The 14,872-nt window shown below is 45.6% G+C and overlaps 1 pseudogene; it reads right to left on the reverse strand.

The window, feature by feature from the left end:
- Positions 1–12,556: 12,556 nt before the first annotated feature.
- LOC109741591 (small ribosomal subunit protein uS4m-like) lies at positions 12,557–14,872 on the reverse strand (annotated as a pseudogene).

Consider the following 14,872-nt stretch of genomic DNA (forward strand, 5'->3'; position numbering starts at 1 on the left):
CCGGGTTGTATCTGGCACTTGGAAGGGTGTGTTTTATTAAGTATCCAGTTCTAGTTATCATAAGGTCAAGGTACAACTCCGGGTCGTCCTTTTACTGAGGGACACGGCTATTCGAATAGATAAACTTCCCTGCAGGGGTGCACCACATAACCCAACACGCTCGATCCCATTTGGCCGGACACACTTTCCTGGGTCATGCCCGGCCTCGTAAGATCAACACGTCGCAGCCCCACCTAGGCTCAACAGAGAGGCCAACACGCCGGTCTAAATCCTATGCGCGCAGGGGTCTGGGCCCATCGCCCATTGCACACCTGCACGTTGCGTACGCGGCCGGAAGCAGACCTAGCCTAGCAGGCGTTCCAGTCCAATCCGGCGTGCGCCGCTCCGTCGCTGACGTCAAGAAGAGCTTCGGCTGATACCATGACATCGAGTGCCCATAACTGTTCCCGCGTAGTTGGTTAGTGCTTATAGACCAAATGGCCTGACTCGGATCAAATACCAAGATCTCGTTAAGCATGTTAAGTATCCGTGAACGCCGACCAGGGCCAGGCCCACCTCTCTCCTAGGTGGTCTCAACCTGCCCTGTCGCTCCGCCACAAAGTAACAGTCGGGGGCCATCAGGAAACCAGGCCCACCTCTACCAGGATGGAGCCACCTGTCCTTTGAGCCCCCTCATCAAAATCACTTGCGGGTACTCCTCGAGCCGACCCGACTTTAATCACCACATGTATCATGTATAAAGTATAAAGTATTTACCCGTGATCACCTCCCGCAGTGATCACGGCCCAGTAGTATAGCATGGCAGACGGACAAGAATGTAGGGCCACTGATGGAAAAACTAGCATCCTATTCTAAGCAGTAGGATAGCAGGTAAGGGTAACAACTGTAGCAACAATGAGAGGCTATGCAACAGAATAGGGTTAACCGAAAGCAGTAACATGCTACACTACTCTAATGCAAGCAGTATAGAGAAGAATAGGCGATATCTGGTGATCAAGGGGGGGGGGGCTTGCCTGGTTGCTCTGGCAAGAAGGGTTCGTCGTCGATGTAGTCGATCACAAGGGTACCAGCAGCGGTCTCGGAGTCTACCGGAAAGAAGTAATGGAGGGGGAACACAATAAATAACAGAGCAATCAAAGCATCACAAAGCATAACATGGCAATACGCGGTGCTAGGGGTGACCTAACGTAGTACTAGGCGATACTGGCGAAGAGGGGAAACATCCGGGAAAGTATCCCCGGTGTTTTGCGTTTTCAAACAAACGGTCTGGAGGGGGAAAGTTGCAGGTTCGCTATGCTAGGGACGCGTGGCGGACGAACGGTCTGCGTATTCGGATTCGTTGGATTTTTCTGAGCAACTTTCATGTAGAAAGTATTTTCATCCGAGATACGGATTATTTTATATGATTTTTTAAAGATTTAATCATTTTAGGATTTATTTAATCATTTTAAATCAACATTATCCAGAATAGTAAAAGATGACGTCAGCATGTCATCATGCTGACATCAGCAGTCAACTGTGTAGTTGACTGGGTCAACTACGTGTGGGTCCCGCATGTCATACACTGCTTAGTTTAATTTGGGTTTAGCTAATTAATTACTGTTTAATTGAATTAACTAATTAATTAGATTAATTTAAACAGGATTAATTAACTTAATTAATTTAGTTAATTAATTAATTAATTAAATTTATTTATATTATTTGTTTTATTTATATTATTTTTTATTATTTCTTTTTTTAATTCTTTTTTTAAACACGTTCTAGGCAGTGGGCCCCGTTTGGCAGTGACCCAGAGGCTTATGCGGGTTTTGGTCCAGCGGGTGCGGGCGCACCCGAGCGAGCGCTCGCCCGCAGGGCGGGACGAAGCCGGCGAGGGCAGGCGGTCAACGGAGGGGGACGCCGGCGGGAGAGCAGCAGGGCGGCGCGATGCGGGTGGAGTACGGCGAGGGAGGCCGGGCGAGCGGTGGCCGGAGTAGCCAGGTCACGCGCGGGGGGGGTGAAGTGGGACGAGGCCACCGGTGGGCGGTCGCGGCTCGACAGCCGGCGCGGAGCGGTGAGCGGAACGGGATGCGGGGAAGCAGGGGGTTGCGGCGGCGGCGCCGGGGTGGCGTGGGTGAGGCACAGGCGAGCGTGGCCGGAGCACGAGCTCCGTCGCTCGGCCACGGCGATAGGCAGAGGGAAGGGGAGGAGGAGGTCGAGGCTCACGGGGAGGTTGCGGGGCACGGTCAGTGGGGGTCGAGGAGGAGACGGAGACGGCGCGTCGGCGGCGGGGAGGCAGTCCGGCGGGGAAGGTTTGGCGAGGTGGCCGCGGCGACAGCCGGCGGGGTCGAGCCCCCAAGCCCCGATCCGATCCAGACGCGGGAGGACCGAGGCATGCGACGGGGCGACGCCGGCGACGTCGTCAGGTGAACGAGGACGAGGGCGGGGCCGGCGAGGCGACTCCAGGCGACGGGCATGGGGCCAGCCCCGATCTGATCTGGATCAGAGGAAGAGGGAGAGACGTGGGGTGAGTGAGGGTGGTTAGGGTTTTCCCCAGTGGGGTGGATAAGGGGGAGGGTGTGGGGGTGCGGCTGGGCCGGCCTGCTGGGCCGTGGCCCAGTGGGGGGAGGAAGGGGTTTTCCTTTTCTTCTTCTTTTTGTTTGTTCTGCCCTTTTTTTATTCTATTTTTGTCTGTTTTCTTTTATTTTTGTTTTATAGAATTTAAAAGCGACAACTAATTTGGTGTTATTAAATAGGTCACAGCCCCAAATACTTTGGCACTTTAAATAAAGTATTTTGCATTTGCTTATTACTTTAAAAGGACTTTAGATAATTGTTTTATCGTTGTTTTAGTTTATTTAGTGCATTTAAGTATGTTATTAAAAGATGATTTCTTCACCAACATTTATTATGGATTATTTGATACATTAGGAACAATTTAGTTTGGACTTTTGAAAACTTTAATTGCTTTGACTTTAATTCAAACTTGAATTTGGATCGGTTCTAAACTAACACGAGATTATCAACAGTAATCGAGGTGACATGGCATCATTACCAGAGGGTTACTGTAGCTTGATTACCCGGGCGTCACAATTCTCCTCCACTACAAGAAATCTCGTCCCGAGATTTAAGAGGTGGAGTAAGGGGAAGGAATTGATTACGAAATTCTAACAAGTCATCTCGGTCTTGGTTGCTCTTCTCGAAGAGGTCAATCCGTTACATGGGTGTCTTCATTTCTCTGCTTCGGTCATCATGACGATGTTGGCATCCTTTCTTCGGGAGCTCCATCGTACTTACGAATAGGAAAGGGGCAGCCTGACAACGATAGAACGCTACCAGGGGTAATCACCGGGGGTTATCCCACGAATGAGCATATGAGTATCTCTCAAGTTGAACGAATAAAACATGCCAAGAGCAAAGTAATATGGTACAATAAGAAGTTTCAAACGGGTAGATAGTTGCTCGAAGTCTGAACCAGAGAGGAAAAGGGGTTTAGAGCAGCGAGAGTAAGTATTGCATTTGATACCAGAATAGAGCACTAGGAAGGTGGCCCGTGAATTAAATACGAAGCCAAGCTCGAGGAATAACTTCGACAACAGGGTGTATAGGAGAGTCAGGTTTCGATCCTGTGGAACTGTGGGTTATGGGCCCACCATGTGGGTTAAAAGTTAGTAGGGCGGTGACATCTTGCACAATCATGATAGCAAGGCATGTCAGAGGGTAGCCTGTCAGTTATATGTCAGCAACATCGTCGGTACCAAGGGCGAGGGACAAAGAGAACCATTTTCCTGCTCGTTTGAATGAGGCGGACCAATAGGCAAAGTTCTTGTCCATCAGTGGTTATTGAAATGTTATCAACAATAGTAACAGGGTCTTACTGACACGGTGGTACACCATGGTGTTTGCATAAGCAGGAGAATATTACTGCTTAGATCATATACATCTACAAAAAGGTCAAACCAAACAATGGAAAGGAAAATATGATTATCAGATTAGACAGAGCAATGGAAAGGAAAATGTGTTTAAACACATATTTCAAGGGTATTTCCTTCCCAACGACGGGCAGAGCATGGTATCCATGAGAGGATATAAAGTAGAAAACCCTTTAGGAAAGGGGTGAGAAATTTCATGTCATTACCCATACAATGTTGTTTGGATAATTGATAAGGAAAATTTTGCATTGTGCTTCAAATGTTTTTTTATTGAAAATCGAAGTACCACAGTCATGCTTCGAGATAGCATTTACATGGTCATCAAGTAAATATTAGACTTTGGATACACAAAGGATCCATCAGGAACAACTTATAGAATAAACTCACAATTTTCTCATGGAAGAATGGATAACCTTGCTAAAGAGGAAACTATAATAATAGGTCCTCCGGCCAGGTGTGCTAGGCATGACATCACCTTAATGGGCCATATAACGGCAAAATGTTATAACTCTTGGGAATATGATCCAACCATCATATCTGACCAAGATTCAGATCTGATTGGTGTCAGGATACCTCAGACTCAGGATGCTTGAAAAGAAAAGGTGCAACACCAATTGACGAATTGACGTCGCAAGATTCTCGGGAAATGGCCTCCAGAAGCAAGGCTCTGAAACAAGGGTTCATCATTAAACCAAGGAGAGGATGATGAGGTGGCTGATGGGCTAAGGACAATTCATTGAGATTCCCAAAAGATGGATTTCCACAATTATGTGAACAAAGAGATAACATTTGTCAGATCAAATGGTATAATGAGGTATGCTCGAGGCAAACATGCCCAATTTAAACATTGGTTGAAAGGTGCGCCCGAAATATGGGCTGGGTTGCATGACCGATGTTATAATGGTGATTCGATAACCAATGGTCTAAGAATGAAGTGTCGACCATTAACTTCAAAGCAATAGGGTTGCTATAAGGAAAGAATCCGAACAACAACGTTCACTTGTTGGAATCAACACGGGGACCAAGAAAGAATGGTGATGGTGAGAAGTATCACTATACCAAGAATTCTTAAGAGGTGGAGTAATCCTCACGACATTCTTGACATAAAAGATGGTAATACTCCAAGGTAGAGAAGAACAAATGCTGGATAGCAAGGAACTCAAGGTACAACACAGAACACGAACAAGTTTATGTCGGAGGGAAGGCAATAAAGTAGTCAATGACAACACAAATCATCAAGGGCAAGGATGGTATTTCTCATCCTGAATTTTGACACACAACTTGGAAGAAATCAAATTGTTGACAATGATCACGACAAATTTGTCGAGAGGTTTTCAAGAAGATGTAATTGATCGACGATGACATCAAGTCTAAGGAATGATGAAAGCGAAAGGTTATTGGAACCACGGGTGGGACACAAACTCGAAATCAAGTTTGCTATTCAAGGAGAAGTGATATGACGAGGAAGATCGACGCAAGATTAGCTCACTGTCGAAATTTGTGCGCTGGTAAGGACCAGGTAGCACAGTTAAAATCATCAAGATAATGATATAGCCAAACAGGCTAGGAATGACGCGATCGGGTACAAACTCGTAAGTAAGGAACATTACTAAAAGTTGTTGAACCGTAGTGCGGACTCGATTCAATTATCGTGGTACTCGAGTGATTAACCACTCAAAACCTAGGAAAAAATAGTAATCCGTGAGAATGTAGTACTTGATGAAGAACTCATAAGAAGTTATGTGGTTCTGTGATAATCTCGAGATACCAGGGGGCAATACTCGACGACAGATCAAAGTAGAGGGTGGACTGGGTTATTGATCTATAGAAGACAATTTCTTAAACTTGCATAGGAAATGGTATTTAAGGGAGAACATGGTCGGAACCACGATTGCAAAGGATCAATTCACCGATACCAGATGATATTATACCAGGGAAATAGTTATTATTATAAGAAGCTTCCATGATAGGATCTACATCGTGTCCATGGGCATGACCACAAAGGTTCAAGGTCGACTCCCACTTCTCCAATGCATAACCTTTCATTCACTTCTCATTTTTCAAAGAAGTTGTAGTGTTGAAATTTTATCAGTTAAAATACCAGAAGAGTATGACTCATGAAAACTTTCGAGTTCACACATATTATGGAAGGCATAGGTTCAACCCATCGGGGCATCGTGGAAACATATACCACAAGCTTCAATAGTAAATATCACCAGCTCGAAAGCAGAGCATGGATGGCCAAATCAAGGAATAGGATTTACCAAAGGCATTATGTATCAGGGAAAGAACTTCCAAGTGATTGAATATGAAGGACGTTGTCGGATAAAATCCAACAAGGTTCTGATGGTCCATAAGGGATCTGGTGTGAGCATCGGTACTCAACCAGAACAAGAAAGCATGTAAGGAGATCAGATGATAGAAACAACTGACTACTTCAAAGCTCATTTGCAAAAGAATTATGAATTCCAAGACAAGGGATCAGAAGCAATGCTCTGATTAGGGATGGGTAAGCTGAATAGCCTTAGGGGTACAAACAACGACGATTTGATTGGTCGAGATCCAGCTCATGTTAAAAATGATGTGTGAGCCGGAAGGATGAATTCTAGGATTTGATTGAGGATTGCGAGCATTCGTGACATTTTGAATCAACGGACTCAAAATGATAATGACAAGGGATGCCAATAAGATTACGAGACTTATGGGATTAACCATAATGCAGGCAAGCAAGAATTTCTAGAGCAATAGGCTGCTGAGGATTTTCGAAAGATAGAATGGTATTTCGAAGACTTTGTGAAACATACGGACAACTAGGGGTGGGAGGATACTCAGGAAGTGCGAGAAATCATCCATAGGGGTATTCATGTGGCAAAGAACTGCAAAGCGGTAAGCTCAAAGGATTCTCGGAACAACCGAGAGAATTTCGGGGTATCTTGTAATAACAAGATCAACTGGGAAACATTGTATGAATAGCGAGTATACGTGGTTATCCATAGGAGTTTATCGATGGAAGGGAATTGCAAAAGCGATGAACACAAGTTCTTGGGATAACAGCGGAGAGTGTCTTCAGGGTCCTCACGTGCAGCAGACGATCATCAGTAATAAGGGGCTCTCCGGGTGAAAGTGATAACGAGATCCTAATGTTAGAATTAGCAAAACTCACTTAACCCGAATAGAAGAGAGATCAGAGTCCCAGAGTATAGACAAGGAGTAAAAGATCCTAATACCACCCAATGGCGACATGGGCCCGTAAGCCACACAGCCATGTTAGTAAAAGTTTTTCAATGACTAGACTCGACTTCGGCCAAGGAGTTGGAAAGGGGGATTCCTACAGGCAGTCGGCTCTGATACCAACTTGTGACCCGATTCGACCGTACATTAATCATGCACGCAAATGTGTACGATCAAGATCAGGGACTCACGGGAAGATATCACAACACAACTCTAAACATAAATAAGTCATACAAGCATCATAATACAAGCCAGGGGCCTCGAGGGCTCGAATACAAGTGCTCGATCATAGACGAGTCAGCGGAAGCAACAAAATCTGAGCACAGACATAAGTTAAACAAGTTTTCCTTAAGAAGGCTAGCACAAAAGTAGCAACGATCGAATAGGCAAGGCCTCCTGCCTGGGACCTCCTAACTACTCCTCAAAACCGAACTCCAGGTAGAATCATCCTCGGGATCTCTAGCTCCTGGACTCCAGCATCTGGTTGCGACAACCAAGTATAGAAAGGGGAAAAGAGGGGGAAAAGCAACCGTGAGTACTCATCCAAAGTACTTGCAAGCAAGGAGCTACACTACATATGCATGGGTATATGTGTAAAGGGCCATATCGGTGGACTAAACTGCAGAATGCCAGAATAAGAGGGGGATAGCTAATCCTGTCGAAGACTACGCTTCTGGCCACCTCCATCTTGCAGCATGTAGGAGAGAGTAGATGGTAAGTTCACCAAGTAGCATCGTATAGCATAATCCTACCCGGCGATCCCCTCCTTGTCGCCCTGTTAGAGAGCGATCACCGGGTTGTATCTGGCACTTGGAAGGGTGTGTTTTATTAAGTATCCAGTTCTAGTTGTCATAAGGTCAAGGTACAACTCCGGGTCATCCTTTTACCGAGGGACATGGCTATTCGAATAGATAAACTTCCCTACAGGCGTGCACCACATAACCCAACACGCTCGATCCCATTTGGCCGGACACACTTTCCTGGGTCATGCCCGGCCTCGTAAGATCAACACGTCGCAGCCCCACCTAGGCTCAACAGAGAGGCCAACACGCCGGTCTAAATCCTATGCGCGCAGGGGTCTGGGCCCATCGCCCATTGCACACCTGCACGTTGCGCATGCTGCCGGAAGCAGACCTAGCCTAGCAGGCATTCCAGTCCAATCCGGCGCGCGCCGCTCCGTCGCTGACGTCAAGAAGAGCTTCGGCTGATACCACGACGTCGAGTGCCCATAACTGTTCCCGCGTAGTTGGTTAGTGCGTATAGACCAAATGGCCAGACTCGGATCAAATACCAAGATCTCGTTAAGCGTGTTAAGTATCCACGAACTCCGACCAGGGCCAGGCCCACCTCTCTCCTAGGTGGTCTCAACCTGCCCTGTCGCTCCGCCACAAAGTAACAATCGGGGGCCGTCAGGAACCCAGGCCCACCTCTACTGGGATGGAGCCACCTGTCCTTTCAGCCCCCTCATCAGAATCACTTGCGGGTACTCCTCGAGCCGACCCGACTTTAGTCACCACATGTATCATGTATAAAGTATAAAGTATATACCCGTGATCACCTCCCGCAATGATCACGGCCCAGTAGTATAGCATGGCAGACGGACAAGAATGTAGGGCCACTGATGGAAAAACTAGCATCCTATTCTAAGCAGTAGGATAGCAGGTAAGGGTAACAACTGTAGCAACAATGAGAGGCTATGCAACAGAATAGGGTTAACCGAAAGCAGTAACATGCTACACTACTCTAATGCAAGCAGTGTAGGGAAGAATAGGCGATATCTAGTGATCAAGGGGGGGGGCTTGCCTGGTTGCTCTGGCAAGAAGGGTTCGTCGTCGATGTAGTCGATCACAAGGGTACCAGCAGCGGTCTCGGAGTCTACCGAAAAGAAGTAACGGAGGGGGAACACAATAAATAACAAAGCAATCAAAGCATCACAAAGCATAACATGGCAATACGCGGTGCTAGGGATGACCTAACGTAGTACTAGGCGATACTGGCGAAGAGGGAAAACATCCGGGAAAGTATCCTCGGTGTTTCGCGTTTTCAGACAAACGGTCCGGAGGGGGAAAGTTGCAGGTTCGGTATGCTAGGGACGCGTGGCGGATGAACGGTCTGCGTATTCGGATTCGTTGGATTTTTCTGAGCAACTTTCATGTAGAAAGTATTTTCATCCGAGATACGGATTATTTTATATGATTTTCTAAAGATTTAATCATTTTAGGATTTATTTAATCATTTTAAATCAACATTATCCAGAATAGTAAAAGATGACGTCAGCATGATCATACTGACGTCAGCAGTCAACTGTGCAGTTGACTGGGTCAACTACGTGTGGGTCCCGCATGTCATACACAGCTTAGTTTAATTAGGGTTTAGCTAATTAATTACTGTTTAATTAAATGAACTAATTAATTAGATTAATTTAAATAGGATTAATTAACTTAATTAATTTAGTTAATTAATTAATTAATTAAATTTATTTTTATTATATATTATTTTTTATTATTTCTTTTTTTAATTCTTTGTTTTAAAACATGTTTTGGGCAGTGGGCCCCGTTTGCAAGTGACCCAGAGGCTTATGCGGGTTTTGGTCCAGCGGGTGCGGGCGCACCCGAGCGAGCGCTCGCCCGCAGGGCGGGACGAGGGCAGCGAGGGCGGGCGTTCAACGGAGGGGGACGCCGGCGGGAGAGCAGCTGGGCGGCGCGACGCGGGTGGAGTACGGCGAGGGAAGCCGGGCGAGCGGTGGCCGGAGTAGCCAGGTCACGCGCGCGGGGGGGGGGGGGGGGGTTAAGTGGGACGAGGCCAAGGGCGGGCAGTCGCGGCTCGACAGCGCCGGCGCGGGGCGGTGAGCGGAACGGGACGCGGGGAAGCAGGGGGTTGCGGCGGCTGCGCCGGGGTGGCGTGGGTGAGGCACAGGCGAGCGTGGCCGGAGCGCGAGCTCCGTCGCTCGGCCACGGCGATCGCTAGAGGGAAGGGGAGGAGGAGGTCGAGGCTCACGGGGAGGTTGCAGGGCACGGGCAGTGGGGGTCGAGGAGGAGACGGAGACGGCGCATCGGCGGCGGGGAGAAAGTCCGCGGGGAAGGTTTGGCGAGGCGGCCGCGGCGGCAGCCGGCCGGGTCGAGCCCCCAAGCCCCGATCCGATCAAGACGAGGGAGGACCGAGGCGTGCGACGGGGCGACGCGGCGACGTCGTCAGGTGAACGAGGACGAGGGCGGGGCCGGCGAGGCGACTCCAGGCGACGGGCATGGGGCCAGCCCCGATCTGATCTGGATCAGAGGAAGAGGGAGAGACGTGGGGTGAGTGGGGGTGGTTAGGGTTTTCCCCAGTGGGGTGGATAAGGGGGAGGGTGTGGGGGGTGCGGCTGGGCCGGCCTGCTGGGCCGTGGCCCAGTGGGGGGAGGAAGGGGTTTTCCTTTTCTTCTTCTTTTTGTTTGTTCTGCCCTTTTTTTATTCTATTTCTTTTATGTTTTCTTTTATTTTTGTTTTATAGAATTTAAAAGCGACAACTAATTTGGTGTTATTAAATAGGTCACAGCCCCAAATACTTTGGCATTTTAAATAAAGTATTTTGCATTTGCTTATTACTTTCAAAGCACTTTAGATAATTGTTTTATCGTTGTTTTAGTTTATTTAGTGCATTTAAGTATGTTATTAAAAGATGATTTCTTCACCAACATTTATTATGGATTATTTGACACATTAGGAACAATTTAGTTTTGACTTTTGAAAACTTTAATTGCTTTGACTTTGATTCAAACTTGAATTTGGATCGGTTCTAAACTAACGCGAGATTATCAACAGTAATCGAGGTGACATGGCATCATTACCAGAGGGTTACTATAGCTTGATTACCCGGGCGTCACATTAATAGTACTTAGAATGGATTTTTCATATTGAGAAATTCTGTCTAGTGGCATTCGATCACAGAAGCCGTTGACAGCAGCATAAATCATAACAATTTATTATTCAATTGCAAGTGGTTCATATTGTGGTTGTTTGGGAATTTATGTAAGCCTTGCACCTCTATTGAGTAATGCCTGAGTCGCAGCATCAAGGTCTGACCCAAATTGAGCGAAGGCGGCCACTTCGTGATATTGTGCCAATGCCAGTTTTGAACTACCACAGACTTGTTTCATAGCTTTCAACTGAGTGGCAGACGCGATGCGACTGATGGATAAGCCAACGTTAATAGCTGGTCTAATTCCGCGAGAAAAGAGCTCTGTTTCCAAACAAATTTGTCCATCTGTAATGGAGATCACATTGGTGGGGATATAGGCCGATACGTCTCCAGCTTGTGTTTCAATCACGAGTAATGCAGTCGAGCTACCTCCGCCTGTCTGGTCCGATCGTTTAGCGGCTCTTTCTAAGAGATGGGAACGTAAATAGAAAACATCCCCTGGGAAAGCCTCACGGCCTGGTGGTCGGCGTAACAATAATTACATTTGTCGATATGCCACCGCCTGTTTACTTAGATCATCATATATAATTAATGCGTGCATTCCATTATTGCGGAAATATTCCCCCATGGCACACCCTAAATATGGGGCCAGAAATTGCAGAGGAGCAGGATCCGAAGCGGTGGCTGCTACAAGAATGGAATATTCCAAAGCATTTTTGTCCAATCGCAACATAGACACAATACAATGTCTCACTCTCATTTGTGGCCCTTGAGTTCATTTGCTTTTGGTTCAATATAGTATCGATAGCTATTGCAGTTTTTCCAGTTTCTCTGTCCCCGATTATAAGTTCTCGTTGACCACAGCCTATAGGAACCGGGCTATCCACTGCTTTTAAGCATGTTTGCATGGGTTCGTGCACATATTTACGTTCAATAATCCCTGGGGCTTTCATTTCGACACGTCTTCGTTCGTGATCGCTTAGAGCCCCTTTTCCATCAATAGGTACTCCCAAGGCGTCGACCACACGGCCTAACACGGCCTTTCCCGCAGGAACATCCACAATAGATCCAGTGCGCTTGACAAGATCTCCTTCTTTAATAGCGGTATCACTACCAAAGACAACAATACCTACATTCTCATTCTCAAGATTTAAGGCGATTTCTTTCACACCGCTGGCAAATTCCACCATTTCTCCTTCTTGAATCTTATTCAATCCATAAGCACGTGCAATCCCATCTCCAACTGAGACCACTCGACCGATCTCATCCACTTGAAAATTCATGTAAAAGTTGGTCATTCTACTTTCTAATAGAGTCGTGAGTTCCGCAGCTCTGGTGGGAAATAAACTACCAATTAGGCAGAATCATCATAATCATCCTCTTCAACAGGGATCCCTATCTTTATCTCTATCCACAGAGATACCTATCTATATAGAGATAGATTTTTCTCAAAATTGATCTAGACTATCCTCTATCCGGATAGATATGTCCCTATGAGCGACTAGGCCGATCTTTTTTTATATGTTTTGGCCACGTCCGTTTTCGCTCCGAAGAGGAAGGGTTTGGATCTTTAAGTCTTATGTCGTGAGGGATGTGACCTATGTTAGGTCCATAAGATACCACAACTTTTAGTGTTCTATTATTCACCTCCGAATAATGAGTAGGTAGTTCGATCCTTTTGATTCTTATCTTCCTAGTAAACGGGGATCCAGAGCAATAGGTCGAATTACTATATAAAGAAGACTTTTCTACAAAAGGACTTATTGTTCGAGTAGGAAGATTTCGGTTTTTCTCCTTCCCTCTTTTCAATAAGAAGAAGTATTTGAAATGAAACAACTTCCTCTTCATTCTGTTGTGCTCAGCGAAGGAACTGCCTAAGCATACTTTTGTGGATCCTAACTTCTTTGTTCTTTCAAAGTATTCTTCTTGCATATAAAAACGCAACTTTTGCAATTCCTTGGATTTGAGTAGTAAGCGGCATCCCCTCTGAGTTGTGAGTAAGCGGAACCATTCTTTTTTCGTTCTTCTCCAGATTCTGGCCGGTAGGAATTTGCCTCTTCTTTTTCCAACTGATATGGCCGATAGGAATTTGCCTATGATTTTTCCAACTAATATGTCGATATAGAAAGATCTCCTTATTTCAAAACCACGGGTTCTCACTTCATTTTCTTTAAAAGATATTAGATCACCGTGGGAAACTTTCAAATGAGTAATGGTTACCAGTCCATTATTCAAACAAACCCTTCGATGAATTATCGGCTGCCTTGCTTGAGGAAGAGTGTCACTAAAATGGAGACGAACCGGAATCACGTCCGATCTAGTTTCTTGATTGAGTAAAAAATGGATATATGAAGTTCGTTCTCTTCCTCCGTGCATCTCCCTTATGGGTAAATCCCCATAATAAAGAGACAACTTTCTTGTAGTTTGTGATTTGATGTTACTGTTTAGATTTTCTCTCCGAGAAAGATTTCTTTTAATGGATCTCCTCTTGTTCCTCAATCTTCGTAGAATACAGCATTGGATTAGAGAAAGTTCTCTGTTCTGAACATTTCCTGGAAGTAGACGACACATTTTAAATCTTAATGCTGGCATGGCATATTTCATTGAATCAGTCTTTTTCGCCACATCGCGTATAAAGGGAATTGAACCCAACTCTTCCACGAACCCACCACGAATGGCCCTCCCTTAATTCAATGAACTGTGAGAATTCCTTTTTTCATTTTTTTCTTTTCAGTTCTCATAAGTCCTTGATATACTAGCAGAAACTCAATACTTGACCGACTGCATCACAGTGCTCAGGTAAATGGTAAGTGGTTGAAAGCGAGCGAAAACGTTAGTGTTTTCTGTGCGTTACGATAGTAGTGGTGAAAGAAAATCCAATTCAAATATCTGCACATAAAAGGAAAATTGTTTCACTTTGAAAGGAAAGCTAGCTATATGAGATCGAAATCACTCTATCTACGATATTCATTGCACCATGATAGAAGGACAATGAGGGGCAGGTTATATTCCCTTTCTTCTGATCGATTGAGCTCAAAGGCAAAAGGCACTAAAGATGTTTAAGATGTTTCATCAGAATTGCTATTGACATCGACTCGTCTGAGAGATTACCAAGCACCTCAAGGTTGTGAGAAATCCATCCCCAAAACCAAGAATTGGATCTATTGTTTTCACTTTCTTTCCCAAACAATGTATCTGTTGATACCAGAATTGCTTATATTGCTTGCCCTAAGATAGAAAATGCGATAGAACCCACTTTACATACCTCCATAGGAGGAGATCCCTTAGAAGAGAGTGAAACAGGTAGTACAGCAATTCACAAGCCATAGAGAACGAAACTCGGAAGAAGATCTAGTTACAAGTCAGCTAGAAAGACCTCTTTCTTAAATTAAAGGGACGGGGTCCACATAAGCCCCAATTATTCCCTATCTTGTTAATCCAACATATCAGTTGGCATGTCTGAATAAGAAAGCGTTGGGCGATGTTTTTAGGAAACCCGAAACTAGCCATGCCCTAAAGAAAGTGAATTCCAATCTACGTGAATCACGAAAGAAGCAAAGCCGGTCAAAGAATCGATTATATGCCTTCTCTTTCCATAAGACCGATGGCCTTAGTAACATAACGCACAGAAGGAATAGAAGACAGAGCGAGGGGATATGTCATGAGCAAAAGGGATGAATAACTACCCCTGTATACGTAGCTTTGTGTAACAGGGGGAACGACTGTTGAGTCAAAAAGTTGAGTGAGAAGGAAGCAAATGATCGGTTGTGGCGGGATACGAAGTGCTCCGCTAAGCCAATACGAATGTTTACATACGAACCCATGCCAATACA

This window comes from Aegilops tauschii, chromosome 2, assembly GCF_002575655.3.
Source record: "Aegilops tauschii subsp. strangulata cultivar AL8/78 chromosome 2, Aet v6.0, whole genome shotgun sequence".
NCBI classification, from domain to species: domain Eukaryota; kingdom Viridiplantae; phylum Streptophyta; class Magnoliopsida; order Poales; family Poaceae; genus Aegilops; species Aegilops tauschii.